General features: G+C 38.3%; 1 long non-coding RNA gene across 1 annotated transcript in view; it reads right to left on the reverse strand.

Moving 5' to 3' along the window:
- The window catches only part of LOC142830305 (uncharacterized), a 353,914-nt gene that overhangs the window by 42,558 nt on the left and 293,766 nt on the right, over positions 1-17,590 (reverse strand). The window contains exon 3 of the long non-coding RNA XR_012905463.1: positions 12,547-12,630. This is a non-coding gene — a long non-coding RNA (uncharacterized LOC142830305). The remainder of the gene's footprint in view (positions 1-12,546; positions 12,631-17,590) is intronic.

Below are 17,590 nucleotides of genomic sequence, written 5' to 3' on the forward strand. Positions count from 1 at the left end.
GTTTGGTTCAGCTAAGCGCCACTTAAAAATAATCACTACACAATGTTAACTGAACCTTTTCAAGCTTCAGGCAAGATTAGGGGTTGGAATGGATTTGGACCAGAGTTTGGGGGACAGGAGAATTAGTTCACTTGAAACAAATTCATAGCCTAGTAATTCTTGGCTTGAGGCACACAGTGCTTCAGCTCCTTAAAATGATCATATGAATAGTGAAACAGCATCTATTGAAATGAGAACACACAATTCTGGTTCCTGTAGAGAGGCTCTAAATAAGTGAGGACATCACTGGCAGCACCTTGTAGATGCCTTTAAAATGCTGCTAACTGATTTTAGACTAAGATGAAGTGTAGAGAGTCCGGAGGAAAGGATAACAAATTGAAGCAATATTTCTGTGAGAGGTTGCAGCGTGGCAAAAATGTGGGCACTGCAAATGTTAGTTGCAAATATTGTTGCCTTATTAAAGCTATTAAAGGGTAGTAAAATCTCTTTCTGGCCTCAGAGTGCTGAATGTTACCACTGAAAGAGTGTCAAACTGCAGTGGTCAATTGCAGATGACACACAGGCAGACCTGCTAACAATTAACTTTGCCGCCTCTTATTCAGGGTGGACTGACCATGAAGGATGTTGGTTTAATTTTCTTTTCCCCAAATCGTTTTTGTTTTGGGGTGGGGGAAAGTGTATATTTTAACCATGTGGAAAATAAATCTCCAGTCAGATTGCATCAGGATATCGTGTACAAAGTAATCTAGAAAGGAGATCAGTCTTAATTTACAAGTCACATAAATGTAACTGACGAATGGGGAGAAGGGGTGAATACTAGGGAGAAAATAGAGGGAGGCCTCCATTAGACAGAGGTATATAAATAGCTATTTAAGGATCAGGTCCCATTAGGTGTTACTCAAGAATATGCTTCATTGTTTCTGGGCTTTGCAGGACCAATGGAATTAGTTACTTCTGGTGTATAGCTCTTCAAATAAATTTCCTAAGCACCATTTTTTTTATAGTGCAGACATTATTGTAATAGAAAGATTGTCTCCTGGGACTGCATCATTTCCACTGATGGACACACAATCACACATCTTCAGCAAATACAACAGTTGGTCATATGGAAAAACAACATTAAGTATTTGGTTATTTTAAGCTGTTCTGGTTCTGCACTCTAGTCCCTGAGTGCTGCTCCTTGTTTTCTTATGTAGAAATGATTATTGGTCTGGCAGCTTGACCAGATCCTCATTGTTTCCATCTAAATTTGTGGGTATCCAAGTTCTTTAAAATGAAGAGCAGGGGTGGGGAACCTCAGGCCTGGGATTCAGGGCCTCTCCTTGCATTGGGGAGCCAGTGCTGGTGCTCCAGCCCCCCGCTGCCTCAACCATGGGGCTGGAGCCCACAGAATCTCCTAGGCTCTGGTGTGCAAGGGGAATGTGGGGAGTGTCTTTCTCCTTCCTAACGTATTTTTCTGTTTTGTTTTATACTTCAAAAGCAAGCAGGACTGAGTTTCATGCAGCCAGACTGCTCTCTTGGGCTACCAGCAAGTGCTCCCTGGAACACAGTTTGGAAATCATGTCCATTTTAATCATACTTTTGATGGAACTAGAAATCAGTTCCTATCACTCACCATATAGTGGCTGCACTTAAACTATTAATTCTCTTATATTTATGATAGAAAACACTCCGGGGACTGGTAAATCTCTAAAAGGAGAATGCATTTAAGTTAAATCACTGTGGATAAATTAGATTTAATTTTCCATAAGACAATTCACCTTCTGAAGTGGGTTTCAATATACTGATAAGGGACATTCAAAGTATAATGGGTTTGATTTAATTTTTCCACTGTCCACCAAAGTGGTACCTTCCAGAGTGGCAGTTTTCTATTGTTGCTGCTCTGAAATTAACAACAAGCATGTAGCTAGCAGAGGAGTAGCACACTAGCACCTGATTTCTACTTTAAATTTAATTTAACTAGTGCTCAGCTGTTTGGAATATAAATCTAAAGTGACTCAACCAAGCAAACATTGTTGATAAATTTAATACATATATTACTCTGCCCTCAGCACAATTATCTAATTTTCTGAGGCCAATGAGGCTTGGATGAAAAATTCATTACTCTGAGTTTCTGAGGAGTTCTTTTAGTACACTTCAATGAAAAATACCTTCCTCCCTATTTTTATTTGCAACAAGCAGCTGACACTGTGTCTATTCTTCCCAGTCCTGCTCAATAACATTGTAGATTACTTTAAAAAGTGTAATGTGGATGACTGTTTTGTATATAAAAATTCAAATGAGAAATAAAATAAAGTGAAAAATTCCTCATGAATAGAGAATTATTAAAGAGGTATTATGAACATGTGTAGAACAACAACATTACTATATTTAAAAGATGTTAAGCCTGCTAACAGCTTCATGGATGGAGGATGTATATATACACACACACTATGCCTGAAATCCTGACCCCGTTGAATGGGAGCTTTGCTATGCCTTCAATGGGGCTAGAATTTCACTTTGTGCATATAAATTATATTGCTGTTGTATTTTCTATTATAAAAGTAAGTAAAGACAGGTTGTAACTATTAAGCTTTTAATACTAGCTACTGTATATGGAAAATGTTATCTAGAAGTATGCTATGGCATCCTTACTGGTTTTATACAGTTTAGGAAAAGTTCCTTTCTATATCAATTTGATTTCTTTTGCAGTTGATAGATGGAGTTTTCTACTGAGCATGTTCAGTGGCTATAATCTACTGTGACTTTCAGAAAGCCTTTGACAAGATCCCTTATCAAATGCTGCTAAGTCAAACAAGGAGCCATAGGATAAGAGGGAAGGTCCTGTCACAAATCGGTAACTGGATAAAAAGTTAGGAAACAAAGAGTAGGAATAAATGGTAAATTTTCACAGTGGAGTTAGGTAATAGCCAAGTTCCATAAGGATCTGTACTGGGACCCTTGCTGTTCAAGGTATCTAAAGATGATTTGGGAAAAAGGGTAAAGAGTGAAGTGGCAGAGTTTGCAGGTGACAAAGACATACTCAAGATAGCTAAGTCCAAAGCAGACTGCAAAGAGTTACAAATGGATGTAGTAACGTGACTGAGCGAAAAAATAGCAGATGAAATTCATGCTGATAAATGCAAAGTAATGGATATGGCAAAATACAATCCCAGCTATCCATACAAAATGATGGGATCTATATTAGCTGTTACCACTCAAGAAAAAACTTGAGTCATTGTGGCTAGTTCTTTAAAAACATCTGTCTAATGTGTAGTGGCAGTCAAGAATTCTAACAATGTTAGGAACTGTTAGGAAAGGGATAGATAAGCCAAATGTCATAATGTCACTATATAAATCCCTGGTATACCCACACCTTGCATACAGTCTGTAGTTCTCATCACCCCATCACACACACCCAACAAAAGAGACAGAACTGGAAAAAGTACAGAGAAGGGCAACAAAAATGATCAGAAGTTGATTAACAGTTTCTATATAAAAATAGATTAAAAAGACTAAGACTGTTTAACTTGAAAAAGAGATGACTGAGGGAGGAATACAACAGAGGTCTATACAACCATGAAAGGTATAGAGAAAGTGAAAAACAAAGTGTTATTTACTCCTTCACATAACATTAGAACCAGAGGTCACCCCCAATGAAATTAATAGTGAGCAGGTTTAAAGCAAACAGAGGGAAGTACTTCACACAGCACATACTCTGTTTGAAACTCATTGCTGAGGATGTTGCAAAGGCCAAAATATAGCCGAGTTCAAAAAAGAATTAGGTAAATTAGGACAGGTCCATCAGTGGCTATTGGCCAAGATGATCAGAGACACAGCACATGCTCTGGGCATCCCTAAACTTCCAACTGCTATAAACCGGGGCTGGACAACAGGGGATGGACCACTTACTAAATTGCCCTGTTCTGTTCACTTCCTCTGAAACATCTGGCATCCGCTACTATTGGAAGATAGGATACTGAACTAGATGAACTATTGTTCTGACTTATTGTGACAATTAGAAAGCTGACATGATTTGTGGGATATTTTTTTCACACACAGAGATAGTATATATGAGAGTTTTTCTTTATAAGTGTTTTTAACTTTAAAGGGAGAGTAAAAATAAAACAAAACAAAAAAGCTGGTGAGGGAGCACAATAGACAGCAGACCCCCACAACTGCACAGGTGCAGTGCATCAGAAACAAAACTTTAAGTTACATAGGTTTGTATCCTAGAGTTTTCAGCTGTTCTGTGTATGAGAATGCATTCCTGCCTCTCCAATACCTGAGAATGTTGTATTTAGTTGTTATCTTTGAAAATATCAGGGAGTTATGTTAAGTTGGGTTCTCTCAGCTTAATATAGCATATTCTTTGCTGATCCAGCTAGACAACATGCCAGGTTCAGTGGTATTCATGTTAACTATTACATGAAATTAATGGTAGAAGCATTAACTGTGATAGATCTTTATTCAAATGGTACCAAGAACTTCATCAATGTGGCGTGACCCTATATGTAAAAGTAGATTGCATTAAAGCAGAGATGGGGAACCTCAGGCCTAGGGGCTGATGCAGCACCTGGCTTGCCTGGATCTGTCTCCCAAGGCTCAGCATTGGGAAGCCCACGCTGGCACTCCAGCCCCCCAGCCTCCCACCTGCAGGACTGGAGCACACAAAATCAACTAGCCTTGCTCCCCCCCCCCCCCCCCCCAGCTCTGGTGTGCAAGAGGAATGTGGGAAGTATCTTTCTCCTTCTCATTCAGGGGCTTCTCCCTTTGCTTCTCACTTGTGTGTGGCCCCCAACTGATTTTTCTGTGGGTCAGCGGCCCCGACCCAAAAAAGGTTCCCCACCCCTGCATTAAAGAAACAGGTAGATTAACAATCAATATTACTGTAAATTCAGATTTATGAACACCTCCCACCCCACCCCGCATTTTGCAAGATTACATGCAGATAGAATAATTTGGTCAACTAGTATAACTAGATCACGAATTATCCTTTACTCCCCACATTCACTACATTACATTTTGTTTCACTATCTATTTTCTTTTATGTTTGTGCATATGTTTATACTGGGTTTATTGATCCATCTATGCAAAATTTCATGTGCTGTTGCTCTCATGGGAAGAAGCTCCATCACAGAAAAAATTCTTAATTATGCTGCAGGATTGTATGTTTTCCTGCTCACAATTTTTCACCAAAATTACACTAGTTTAAAACGGAAGTTGTGAACTTCTGATTAATGACCAAAGACTTAGTCTGATGACTATAAACATTTTAAAGTTGGACATATTTCGTGATTAGAGGTACATACATTTCTTACTTTAGCCTCCTGGTGGATGACGTTCTCCATATTTTTCTTTATAATTCACTGTTTATGCAGCTAAATTAGATTTCCACCCCTCCCAAGAAAATACAGATCAGAAATGCACACATTTGTTGTCCTGTTTTCATTTGCTATTTTTTGTATGCATAATCTTTTTGTTCACTGCAGATTTTTGCCATTTAACATTATAATAGGACCTCAATCAACAGGAAAAGTTAGCAACAGATTACAGAATAGTTCTTTAATCACAAATTCTGATTGCCAGGAGTATCATTTCTAAGGTACTTTTTAGCTGACTAACAAATCTTTCATTTTATTGGCTGTCTCATTTTGTCTTCCTTCATATTTCACATTTATGATGCATTCAGACATTCCCCTGTTTTGTTAAGTAGGAATCTGTGTGGTCTTTGATGTAAGACATAATTTATTTGACAAGGAAATATGAGATGGTGCCCTGAATCTGCATTTAATTGATGGATTGAGAATTTTTAGCATTGCAACAAGATAGATTCTCATCCAGAATGTCATGGAAGTAGCATTTTGTTAATGTGTTTTTCAGTGAATTAAAATATATGTATAGATAATTTAGGGAACAATTTTAAAAGTTCTATATTGAAGGTGGTTGACTAGATTTCCATATCTCTCTGAAATTCATATAGTAAAAGTGATTTATGCTATTATCTCTTCATAAGGATATTCTTATATTCATAGACAGTAGTTTACAATTTCTACAACTCAGTGATATGTGCCATTCAACATGGCAAATTAACATAAGCCCTTGGTAACATATCAATGATGCATACGCATGTATATATATATATAATTTCTTATACAAAGAAAGCAATTTATTCTCCCTTTATTAAACCTCTTATAGCTTTAACATCCAAAAAAAGCAAGCTATATTTTAAAACATTACTTTATCCTACATTCAACATTTCTGCATTCAGTTAAGCCTTTATAATATGAAGAGGCATAAATGAATGGAAAATAAATGTATTTGTTGTGTCCTATTCTTGCTTTGGATACCTTATTAATTTTCAATTACTACTCTTAAAGAGCAATGAATTATTTTAAAAAAAACCCTTAGATGGTACTTAGTTTCTATAATTTGTTTCTGAGAAATGTCTTAGGAGTAGTCAAGTGACTGGTAATTTCTCATCCAATGTCAAAAGGAAGCAACAAGCGAGTGGGCTCTATATGTATTTCGGAAGGTTTAATTATTGAAGAATGGATGTTTCCAGACTTTGAACATCCTCTTATCTCTTGGTATTTGTTTAGGAATTTGAAAAAAAAAGAGAAGAAGAAGTTACTTTGGTTATTTGTAAAAGTGTTTTAGTGAATCTTCATTATGGAAGAGAGGCTTTGCTATAAGGCCAAAATGGCAGCAGTGGCACCAAAATTACAAAGGTATCAAACACTTAATGAAATCTCCAGCAAGTCATATTAAATTGCCCTTGCCCTCTTGCCCTTCATGCTGATCTCAAAATGTTCCCCCTTTATAAACTACTTGTGATTCATGCACTAGGGTGACATGAGGATGATTTCTTCTTCAGTACCATTGTACGGAGTTGGTGATTTTGAGTATTCAGAATGTCCTGTGGGCCATCCTAAGGATTTTAATGCTCTGGATTTCCTTTCCCTTTAATTTCTGTTTCAGGTCTTTGGCAGAGCTGCTGGCATGACATATACTTACTTTTACTAGTGCCCTTTAGTTGGACACAATTCTCAATAAATTCATAGTGTTTTCTTAATCAAAACTCTTTTTTCTTTACTTCCTGTCTTTTTTCCATTTCCTGAAATAAAATACATATTATTTGGATTTGGAATAGATCTTCTATTGTACTTCTTTGTTTTGTATTCTTTGAGAGCTTGCTCTCCTCCAAATCTCTACTTCTTGTATTCCATTCTTTTCCTCTACCTCAACAGAATTAACTAGGAAGTTCTATGGGCTTCCATGAAGTAGTCCTTCCCTAAATTCTAAACAATTTAGTTCTCTCCCTGCAAGCACATTTATTATAGGGACCAAGTTAAAAAAATCTGCCATGTAAAACCCTGTATTCCTCGGGGAAGGAGTCATGTCAGCAGCACCGTGAACAGAGGTCTTCTTTCCACAGATAGTTTAATCATGTCCTTATACAGCCCTGCCAATATAGCCTAGTCCTGTTATGGAAAAGTCGTCTCTGGCAACTCAGGCTCCAGAGATACTCAGTATTTTGTCTCTCTGCTGATGCCAGTTAAAATGTCAGTTTTGGTGGCAGTTTTGTAGTGTCCAGTATTTAAGGCAAAAATTCATTTCACAAAGGCCACTGGTCAGCCATCAGATGGTAAGGACTTTTGCTCTCTCCTAATCTGAGCTCCGCGTGACCTGCCACAGTGACCTATGTGGGAAATTTTCTGTGTCCCAATAGATATTCACAGTCCCATTGAGACTATACCTAGTTCTCCTCCAAAACTCCCACCATCTCTAGCCAGCATTTTTCTGCTACTGAGAATTAGAGATATATTTTCTGTCTTTTCAGCTTTGTTGGCACTATGCTCTCTGATAAATAATGGGATGTTCAACCTGAAAAATTATCAGAAGATGTAGCAGGCTGCCCTGTTGTGGATTAACTGTTTTCCCTAGTTCTGAATATTACTGTATACAGGAAAGCACAGAGGGGCTATGGAGAAGAATCATCAAGTGTAAATTATCAAATTGGATTTACTATCTTGGCAAGTCCTTTAAGTCTAAGAAAGGGGCTAGATTATATTTACTAGTGTTCCAATATATAGTAAATGCTTATTTTTCCTCAAAAGAGTAAAGAATGTTTTATAATCAGTATTTTGTATGAAAAATCAGGAAAATATATTGTGGAATTTTTGTATATTATCCTGAAGCCTTGCATACTATAGTAATGAATTAGAAATTCTGGGTGTTTTGCCTGAGCAAGGACGTTAAGATGAGACTCTATATTACAAATACAAATAAAATCAAGGTAATATACAGCATGGGCTCTTTTCAGTTCCAACAAACTCTCTCATTCTTACCTTGCCTGCAAATTTGTGTGATAAAATAATCAACATTTTTCATCATTATACTTTTATATCTTTCATAAAAGAACCACTCTCACTCTTATCTTTATTCACTTCTGTAAAAGAAGATAATGTCTCCTACTTCATAAAACAATCCCTTTTAAAAAAGGTTTCATTTTAGAGCGTTAGGCCATGATGAATTGCTGAATGGTTGATTTCCTGACACGCTTTCTTACTAACCTTTCCTGACAGCTTCTGGATTGCTTTACCTGGTAATTTGCACTATAATAATGGCTACAGTGAGATGTCTCTTAACTATTTCCTTGATTTTAACAAGGATTCTTAACACCCTCTGTAGGTGACAAAATGCAATTACAGACATGAAGTGTCCCCCAGAGGATGTCACAGATGCCACCAGTACTTTAGTACAGCAACTGTTAAATGAAATGAAAACAAAGAATCAGATTCTCTAAACATCCAGTTCAAATAAAAATTTAATTAAAAGTTATGAAGGTATTTTATTGATTAACAATCTTAGTAATTAAATAGCGTAGTTGACATTTTTTCTTTTGGATTTGTTCTTCCTTGGAGATCTCTAATTGTTGTATGGCTTTACATTTATTGATAACTCTGTTTGATGAATACAGATGCCACCTTTTATGGTAGTCGTTGACAGAGTAATCATATTGTGAGAAACACCAGGCTTATGTAGTAACAGCTGTTGCAGTTATACATGCTGACATCCATTGGGAAAATGTGTTTGCTGCTATCATGGGTACACAATAAATGGAAGGTGCAATAAAGCACAAGCTAACATTTTGAAAATCCTTACAACTCTAGGAACTTTATTGCAGATTGCAAGCACTTTGATCTCTGTCCAGTACTTAAGTCTTAATTATCAGACTAATTGCACAGACTATGTTCATTTTCAGTGGTAATCCTTTTGTGATTAGCTTCTGTGTTCAATAACTGACTTATCCTTTAATTAAAAAGACTATTAACCTTAAGGCTGCTGCTGTATCTTGGGATTAAACCTATACAGAGTTAATATTTAATATCATTGTAAAAGCCTTTGGTGAAAGGTGTAGAATGAAAATATACAGTGATTCCCTTTACTGTAACTTGCTTTACTGATGTATAATAAAGCTATTTGCTAAAGTATGTTTTACTTTGACATCCTACTACATTAAATCCATTATGGGCTTGCAAAGATATGTATGCACATTGAGTTAACATAAAGCCCCATCCTTGTTTACAGGCATAGCATACTCATAAATGCACTACCTTGGGTCATTGCAAGAGGTTTGGAGTTGCCCAGTTTTTAACACACATATATGATCTATGAGTGGTCTAAAAGTCAACATGTCAGCAACCAAGATTTATAGTTCTCCTTTTTTTTAATAGTATTTTTTGTTTTAATAGTCTGGACAATTTACATTTTTGTTAATATCTGGGCAGTGAGATATGTACTGAAGATCAGTGATAAGTAAAGTGAAATGGAGTATTCTGGAAAAAGAGGTGTTATAGTTTTGCCTAAGGCCACAGCAGTTTAACTGGTTGAAAAACCAAGAACCAAATCCAGAGCCGTCATTACAACAGCATGTAGAGTTTGCCAAAAAGCCAGATGCTGCCGCAGGAAATGCTGTATCTCTTTCTAGTTTGGCATCTGGGTCCGGCAATGAAGAGCCATCCCCAGTGTGCAGCCATGGCTCAGGGTTCTCCTGCTGCACTAATCGAACAAGAACAGGAATCGAAGGTTATTTTACAAGTATTTTTTATATAAAACTATCTTCACCCTAAAGGCAGATAGCCTCCATGGATCCATGACAGAGTCAGCTATTCTATCTAGCAGTGGGCTACTTAAGTCCAAGATCCTTACAACCAACCTTTCAAAAGACCCCACATGTATGACTTATGCCATGGCATAGTATGTATCTGTTGTGTTATCTCTATTTGTTCCTTTTCCTTGAACAGAAGTAAAGGACTCTGATCAAATTAGGTTCGGTGAGGACATTTATTACAGCTATTGACTATTTGTCCTTACTAAAGACTGGTGAGTACCGTTGTTCTAAAGATATGCCAGAGACATGCACCTCTGGTGTAAAGAAAGGTAGAGTTACCAAATTGTGGGCCATAACATGCTCCCATTGACAAGGCCATTTCCTTCCATGGGTTTAGGGTTTTGCCTTCTGAGAAGCAATACTTTATTCTTTTCTACCTGCTCTATGGACGTTGCGATAAATAGCATAAAGCAGTGTTGTAATGTTACTGTACTTGTTATATAACTCAAGTGACCAAATGCGACTGCTCCCTGAATGAAACTGAGATAAAAGACCATAATATTTGAAATCAATGGGAGCTCCTCGTTCACTGTGATGGGAGAATCACGTCCCAGAGTTATTATCTACCAATAAATCCTGTAGGAGGCAACACTTGGGATGGTGCATGTAGGTTCACATGTCCGCTAGATTTGTTGCTTGGCTTGTACTGAACATGCTCAGTACAATTGCAGAAGCTGTCTGCCTTCACTGTCCTCTGTGCAATGCTGATGACTGTGTACAATACACAAATAAAATCTGAACCCCAAGATGCCTATATCAGTCCTCTGTGGTACACAGCAGTTGATCTCAGCAATCAGAGGTATCACAGCTGCTGTTTCCCAGGTGTGGATATTCATGGGAATACTGTGAAAAATTGGTTACAATTGTTAAGTGAGTTTACTTTCACTGTGTCTATCTCTTTTGTGTGAGATTTTTTTAGAAGCACAAGATAGAACTCATAGCTCAGGTTAAGGAGAACTAAGGTTTAAGTGACATATTCATCCCCCAGATGGCGGGAGGGCCTGTGCGGGCTTGAAGGATCCACTCAGTGTGATTTAGATAAACCTGGGGGTGTGATATGCAAGTTACAACTGGGTACAGACTTCCAAAACAAATAGAAAGGGTCTGTACTGGGGCTGAAAATCTCAACTTACATGATATTCTCATGTCAGCTTTACTAGTGTCAGTGCTTGCAAAAAGGGCATCTAAAGCTTAAATTCTCAAATATTCTACAAAGGCAAAACTCTGAACAGCAGAACTAACCATTAACAATATGAATTTCTAAGTGAGAGGTTTATACTTAATTCAGAATTTACACTGATGGCTTTTCCTTTCCGTAGTTAAACGATGCCATGTAGTTTATATAACTGAATTGAGCACATTTAGAATTTGCACAATGAGCTATCATGATTATTTGCAGGGGAAATTCACAAATCCGGAAGTATCATCATTTGCTTGTGGAAAGCAGTGAAGAGAAAGAAGTAAAATTAGTCACATTAATTATTTATAACAAAATATTGACTCAGTTCTACATACCAGATTAGAACTCTGAAGACCTATGCATAAGAAAGGTAACTGTCTATCCACCCCACTGGCAGACCCCTTCCCCCCCCCACAAACTCACTGAAGAGAAGGAATAAACCCACTTACGTGCAATACCAATCATCCCTGTACCAGCCGACAGTAGAATCTACAAAATCTTATGGCCATAAGATATAAAATACTGTAGAGATCTTAAAAAAAACCCCAAAATACCAAACCCTGCTATTCAAAGAATACCAACCAGTAAGATCACAACTATTTCTGACACTACACTATCCAACTAGCATTGATTGTAAAAGGCTGAAGACAGATATTGTCAGACCTTGGCACCACAATTTCAATGACATCAACCACAAAGGACATTAGGTGGCAGCTTAGCTCAATGTATTAGTTAATTACCAGGTTTAACCATAAAGTTACATATTTCTTGAATATGACTACTGCTCACTTGAGGGAACCTGTCACCCCATATTCCCTTGGGAAGGCATTACGTATTCTTCCCTGACAAAATCAAATGCAGTGGGATCAATTTTCAGAGCTGCTGAGGCCACTTTATGCTGGGTAAAGTGGTCCTAAACTAACCAGCACATAATTTGCCCTGAGCTAGGAGTTCACATCAGCAATGAAAATTAGTAAGGCCAATCACTAATCTACACAGGGGTTGGATTGTAGGGGAGCTAGAAGCCATCGTCAACATCTGATATCCATATCTCTTGGACACAGAATCTGAACCAATATCTCTGTGCTTATTTTTACCAGCCATGAGACAAACATGAAAGCAGGAAGCATCTGAAATTTACTAGCATCTCAGTGAATAAAACTGCTTGAAATGTAACCAGAAATTATGTGGGCTTATAATTCTAGTGTACCTTTGATCAGTGTTCTCAGATCCAAAGTTTTATATCTTTGCTCACGTTGCAACATGAGTAGTTCCCTTGAAGTCTTGAAGCTACCTGCAGAGTAAGGTGTAATTCAATATTAGAAAAGGAATTACAATCTGGCTCTTAGATTGTAGATTTGCCACAATAGATTCTCCATTCTGACAGGGGTCTTTTGGAGCAAATAAACAATGAACCGCCATCATTTTATCAGTGATAAAAGAGAAGACTCCTATCTCACAGTGAGAAACAACTGAGTTTCCAGGTGATGGGAGCCCCAACGTAGTAGCCCAGCATCACACAACAATATTGCAATGTCTCTGTGACAGGGAGTATCAGCTTTGCACTGGTACACTGGGGGTTAACATTTCTCGTATAGCAGAAGAAGGTACACCACTCTGCTGGGCATGCTCCAGCTGGGGTCAAGGTATAAAAGGCCCGAGAGGAGCTCAGTCTGGGCTGACCACTAGAGGGGAAGGAGTTGTTTTGCTAATTCCAGAGTGGACATCCTTCACTGTAAAGCTTGGAGGCCAGCTGAATGGGACCAGATTCTGACACATGGATGGGGGACATCAAAGAGGGTTTAAACACTGGAGGATCACAGATGCCAAAGATTCCAGATACTTGGGTAGGAAGCGACCCAAAGAAACTTGGTGAGCTATGGTGTTATTACCAAATAAAGGCTTGATGTGTTTTGGACACATACCTGCTGAACTAAGGGGAGGTGAACCCACCATTGACTGAGCCCTGAGTCAGGACCCAGTGGAGAAGGAGGGTCTGGGTTTGCCTACCGCAGCCACCACCCATGCTGGGGTGGTGGCCCAGCTTGCTAATTACAGTGACTTGGCCATTTGACACCCCTACCCTGACCACAGGGGTTGTCACAGTGACCCTGGCCATTGGGCTGCACTACCCTGACCACAGGGATAGCTGTATTGATTCTTGCCAGTAGGCCAGAGTGTCCTTTTATGCAGGCAATAGTAAAGGATGCAGACACATGGGTTACTTTTTAAACTTGACTGAGGGGCTTGACATGCCTCTTCCCTGTCCAGAGAGATGACAGGATGTATCAGTCTTCTGACAGGCTCAAGACAGCGATGCTAACAAAAGTCTTGCTTCATCATCCAATCTTGGTTGTATAAACAATTTATAAGATCCAAGATCACTTCACTAATAGCAATAGCTTTATTAGCCACTGACTAACATGAAACGAAGAATCAGGGCCTTGACAGCCAATGCTCTATATGTTTAAGGCAAGAGCCAAGAGGAAATAAATAGAATCCACAGGGCAAATGTACACCCCTTGTCTCAGAAGAGTCTCTTTATGCCTCTAGTTTCATCGCAAGAAGGAGGGGATTGTATAACCCCCTAGAAGTGTTTGCCTTCATGTGGTCTTTCATATCTGTAGCCCAGAGTATCATTGAAACATTTCACTCACCCTACAGTGGTCATCAAAGTACTTGAGATCACAATTCAGCATGGTACTTACACAAATGCTTAATTTTAGCAAGAGAATGCTCCCACTGAAAGAAAATTAGCTACGTGCTTAAGACTGATGCTGAATAGGGCTTCAGAATTTCTAGAATTAAAGAGAAAAATCTTCAAACTCCCCCGCTCCACCACAAACAATAATAATTCTCCTCAATGAGAAGAACACCAAAATGCAACCCCTTCAAGCAATCCTAATTAGGATAGTTAAGTGTTACCCTGAACTCCATGGATCCCTACAATTGAAGCTTCCAACTAATAGCAGGCCACTCACCTATCATACACTTCAACTCCACAGCCATGCTAGAAGTTTAAAAATCAGTACAAAACAAAATGAATGCATAATAGTACTTACTGCATCAATACCACTGGATGAAGGAATTGAAATGAGTTAAAAAAATGTTAATCAGAGGAGCCAACATTATTATAGATTCAACACAGAGAGATAGTATTGGAGATGGTCAGTTTCCCCCTAGATTTAGGACAGGAAATGTATGTAGTAATGGTCATGGCTGGCAAATGCTGATGTTTGAATGGCTTTAACACTGTTACAACATGAGGAGAGTCAGCCATTTTTCTTTAGTTATTTCCACATTAGGCTATTGCCCCTCTTGGGTGAACTAACCTCTGGTTGCCTGATTCCCAGTGTTAGATGACAGAGAAATGGTCTTCTGAGCTTCAGCAGCCTAACACATTATTCCAGATACCGCCTGCTCTTTGCTAATGCATCGAATGATGAACAGTATTTCTTTTGCTGCTGGGAATCTTGTCATGTTTTGTGATGTCATCAGCAAAAGTCAAAAAGAGGTCAGCTGTTAAATGATGTACCTTGTATAGACTGAGCAGAGTTAAAGAAGGGTTAGCTGTTTAGATGGCTATGCTGAACAAGACATAGTAAAAGCTACATTGCCCATATCAGAGCGGGTCAGTGATTGTCTTTTAAAAAAAACAAGACAGCCTCCCAAGTATTTACCAACACTTGCAATAGAGAAGATGCTAGTTATGCTCTCTAATTAGGCTTACTGGTCTCTCAGTCACCACTCTGTTATAACTGAATAAATATACATTTAAAGGGCTACCACAGTATGTAGGTTAATAGACTTTAGGAGAGTCCCCTCACTCTACTTCTTTGTTTAAATGAGTTCATAATATGTAATAAGTAGTATTTAAGAAAACAGTTACATATTTTTTATTAGCAGCTGCCCTGCCAAAAAACATTGGCTGCCACACAATTTTAAAATCCTAAGAAATAAAGCTGCACTTCAGACAAAATATTAAGTGATAAAGCAACTAATAAATAAAGTTACTGTATTTTTTATTTTATATAATTTGTGAAGTTATATTACAAGGAGGGAGTGGTTAAAATAGATCTCTACTACGAACCAATACTACATTGCTATTACTAGTACAATACTACATTATTGGGGCTGACACTGAACTTTAACAATTGCCTACTGGCTTCAAGAGATGCCACCATGAGATCATATTAGAGGATGTGCAGTACCCAAAAGGAAAATCAATAGACCATGGATGCATCTTCACAGTGCCCTAAACTCGAATTATGTATCTTATTTCAAATCTATTTTGAAATAATGTGCTATTTCAAACCATCCTTTATCCCTCATGCAAAGAGGTTTACCGGGATGGTGAAATGGCGCACCTATTATTTCAAAAATAATTTTGAAATAACGGGTGGCTTGTGTAGACGCAGGGTAGCTATTTCAGGATACACCTGTGCAGTGTAGACGTACCTCATATATCCTTCAGGTATTGGAGACCTTTACATGTCAACCAAGTATATCACCAATTCATCTATTTGTTAGGGTTGAGAGCCAGGGTGGAGCAATATATTCAGAAGTGCTAGCTCCAGCAGGCAAACCATGCTGCACTCTGTAGTCACTTCAAACCACAATGTTGCTTTGCCAAGATTCTGGAGCAGGGAGCCACTTTTTTCGAAAAAACCCTGTGGTCTAGACACACCCTGTGAGAATTAATCATTTGGCTTCTTGTTTTTGTGAATCCCTAACTAAATATTGCCAGTTTTTAAATATCGTGAGTCCTTTATAGGACGCTAGTAAGAATAATTAAGTTTATATGAAGTCATGGAGAGAGAAGACCAATAATGTCATGAGAGATGGATAAGAATTAAAGGGTTAGGAATAAGCGGTCAGTTTTTATAATGGCTATAGATAAAGTGTGAGATGACACAAGGTTCCATACCAGCACTGGTGTTTAAATTATTTATCATTGAGCCAGGAAAGGGGCTGAGCAGTAAAGTGGTAAAATGCAGGCTAGGGAATTCTAGAGAAGACTGAGGGACTTGAGAGTTAAGCTAAGTGAAAGGGTAACATGAAAGTGGGTGAAAATGTAACAATGGGTACGTCTAGACTACAAGCCTCTTTCGAAAGAGAGCGTCTAGACTGAAACCTCTTCTTTCGAAAAAGTGAGCCGCTTTTTTGAAAGAGAGCACCCAGGCAGTCTGGATGCTCTGTTTCGAAAAAGCCCCGTTTGCGTTCAAGAATGCCTTTTTTCAAAAGAACACTTTCGAAAAAAGGCATTATTCCTCATGAAATGAGGATTACCGCTATCGAAAGAAAAGCCGCGTTCTTTTGATTTAATTTTGAAAGAACGTGGCTGTAGTCTAGATGCAGGTGAAGTTTTTTCGAAAAAAGACTACTTTTTTCGAAAAAACCCTGCAGTCTAGACACAGCCAAATGACAAATGCAAAATAGTTCATATATGAAGAAATATTTTAGCTCACCATATAGTTTAGGAAAAGGACCTGAGCATCATCAGTGCAAACTTCTCACTAAAAATCTCTGCACAGCATGAAGCAGCAGCAAGAAATAAATAAATGGCAGTCTAAAGAATGGGATGGAGAATTATACAATGGCAATATATTACTCAGTGGTGCACCCTGGGTTCAGTTCTGGTCACCCAAACAGGATTTAGCCAAACTGCAAGGGGGAAGGACTAAAACAGCTGATGATACAGGTGATGAGAATGATAAAGGGCACTAAGAAACTCACATGGGAGACTGAAGACTGGGTTTGTTTCCTTTAGAAAGAAAACAGGAAGCAGATATACAGAATAATGTAATGAAGAAGATAGATCAGGAATTTCTATGCACCTACTCTGATAGTACAATAATAAATGGATGGTCAATAAAATTGGAGGGTGGCAAAATCACTCTTCCCCCCATTTAATTCTTAGAGCTCATTGCCACAAAAAATGGAGGCCAACAGTTTAGCAGGATTTAAAAAAACACTTTGACATTTGCATTGATGACAAGAATATCCAGAGTTATCTTAAGGATCAAAGCCAGCGAGGTTTTAGAGGGGATATAAAACCTCATGCTTCAGAGTGCAAGACAACTTCTAACTAGTGCAGGACAGGAAGAACCATTCCCCAAGGGTAGGTAATTCCATTATTACCATCCTCAGAGTTTCGTGTTTATTTTTCTGAAGCATTTGGTGCTGACCATTACAAGAGACAGGATACTGCACTAGACAGATCACTGGTGTGATCCAGAGTGACAATGTCTGTG

The sequence above is a fragment of the Pelodiscus sinensis genome, chromosome 7 (genome assembly GCF_049634645.1).
Source record: "Pelodiscus sinensis isolate JC-2024 chromosome 7, ASM4963464v1, whole genome shotgun sequence".
Taxonomy (NCBI): Eukaryota; Metazoa; Chordata; order Testudines; family Trionychidae; genus Pelodiscus; species Pelodiscus sinensis.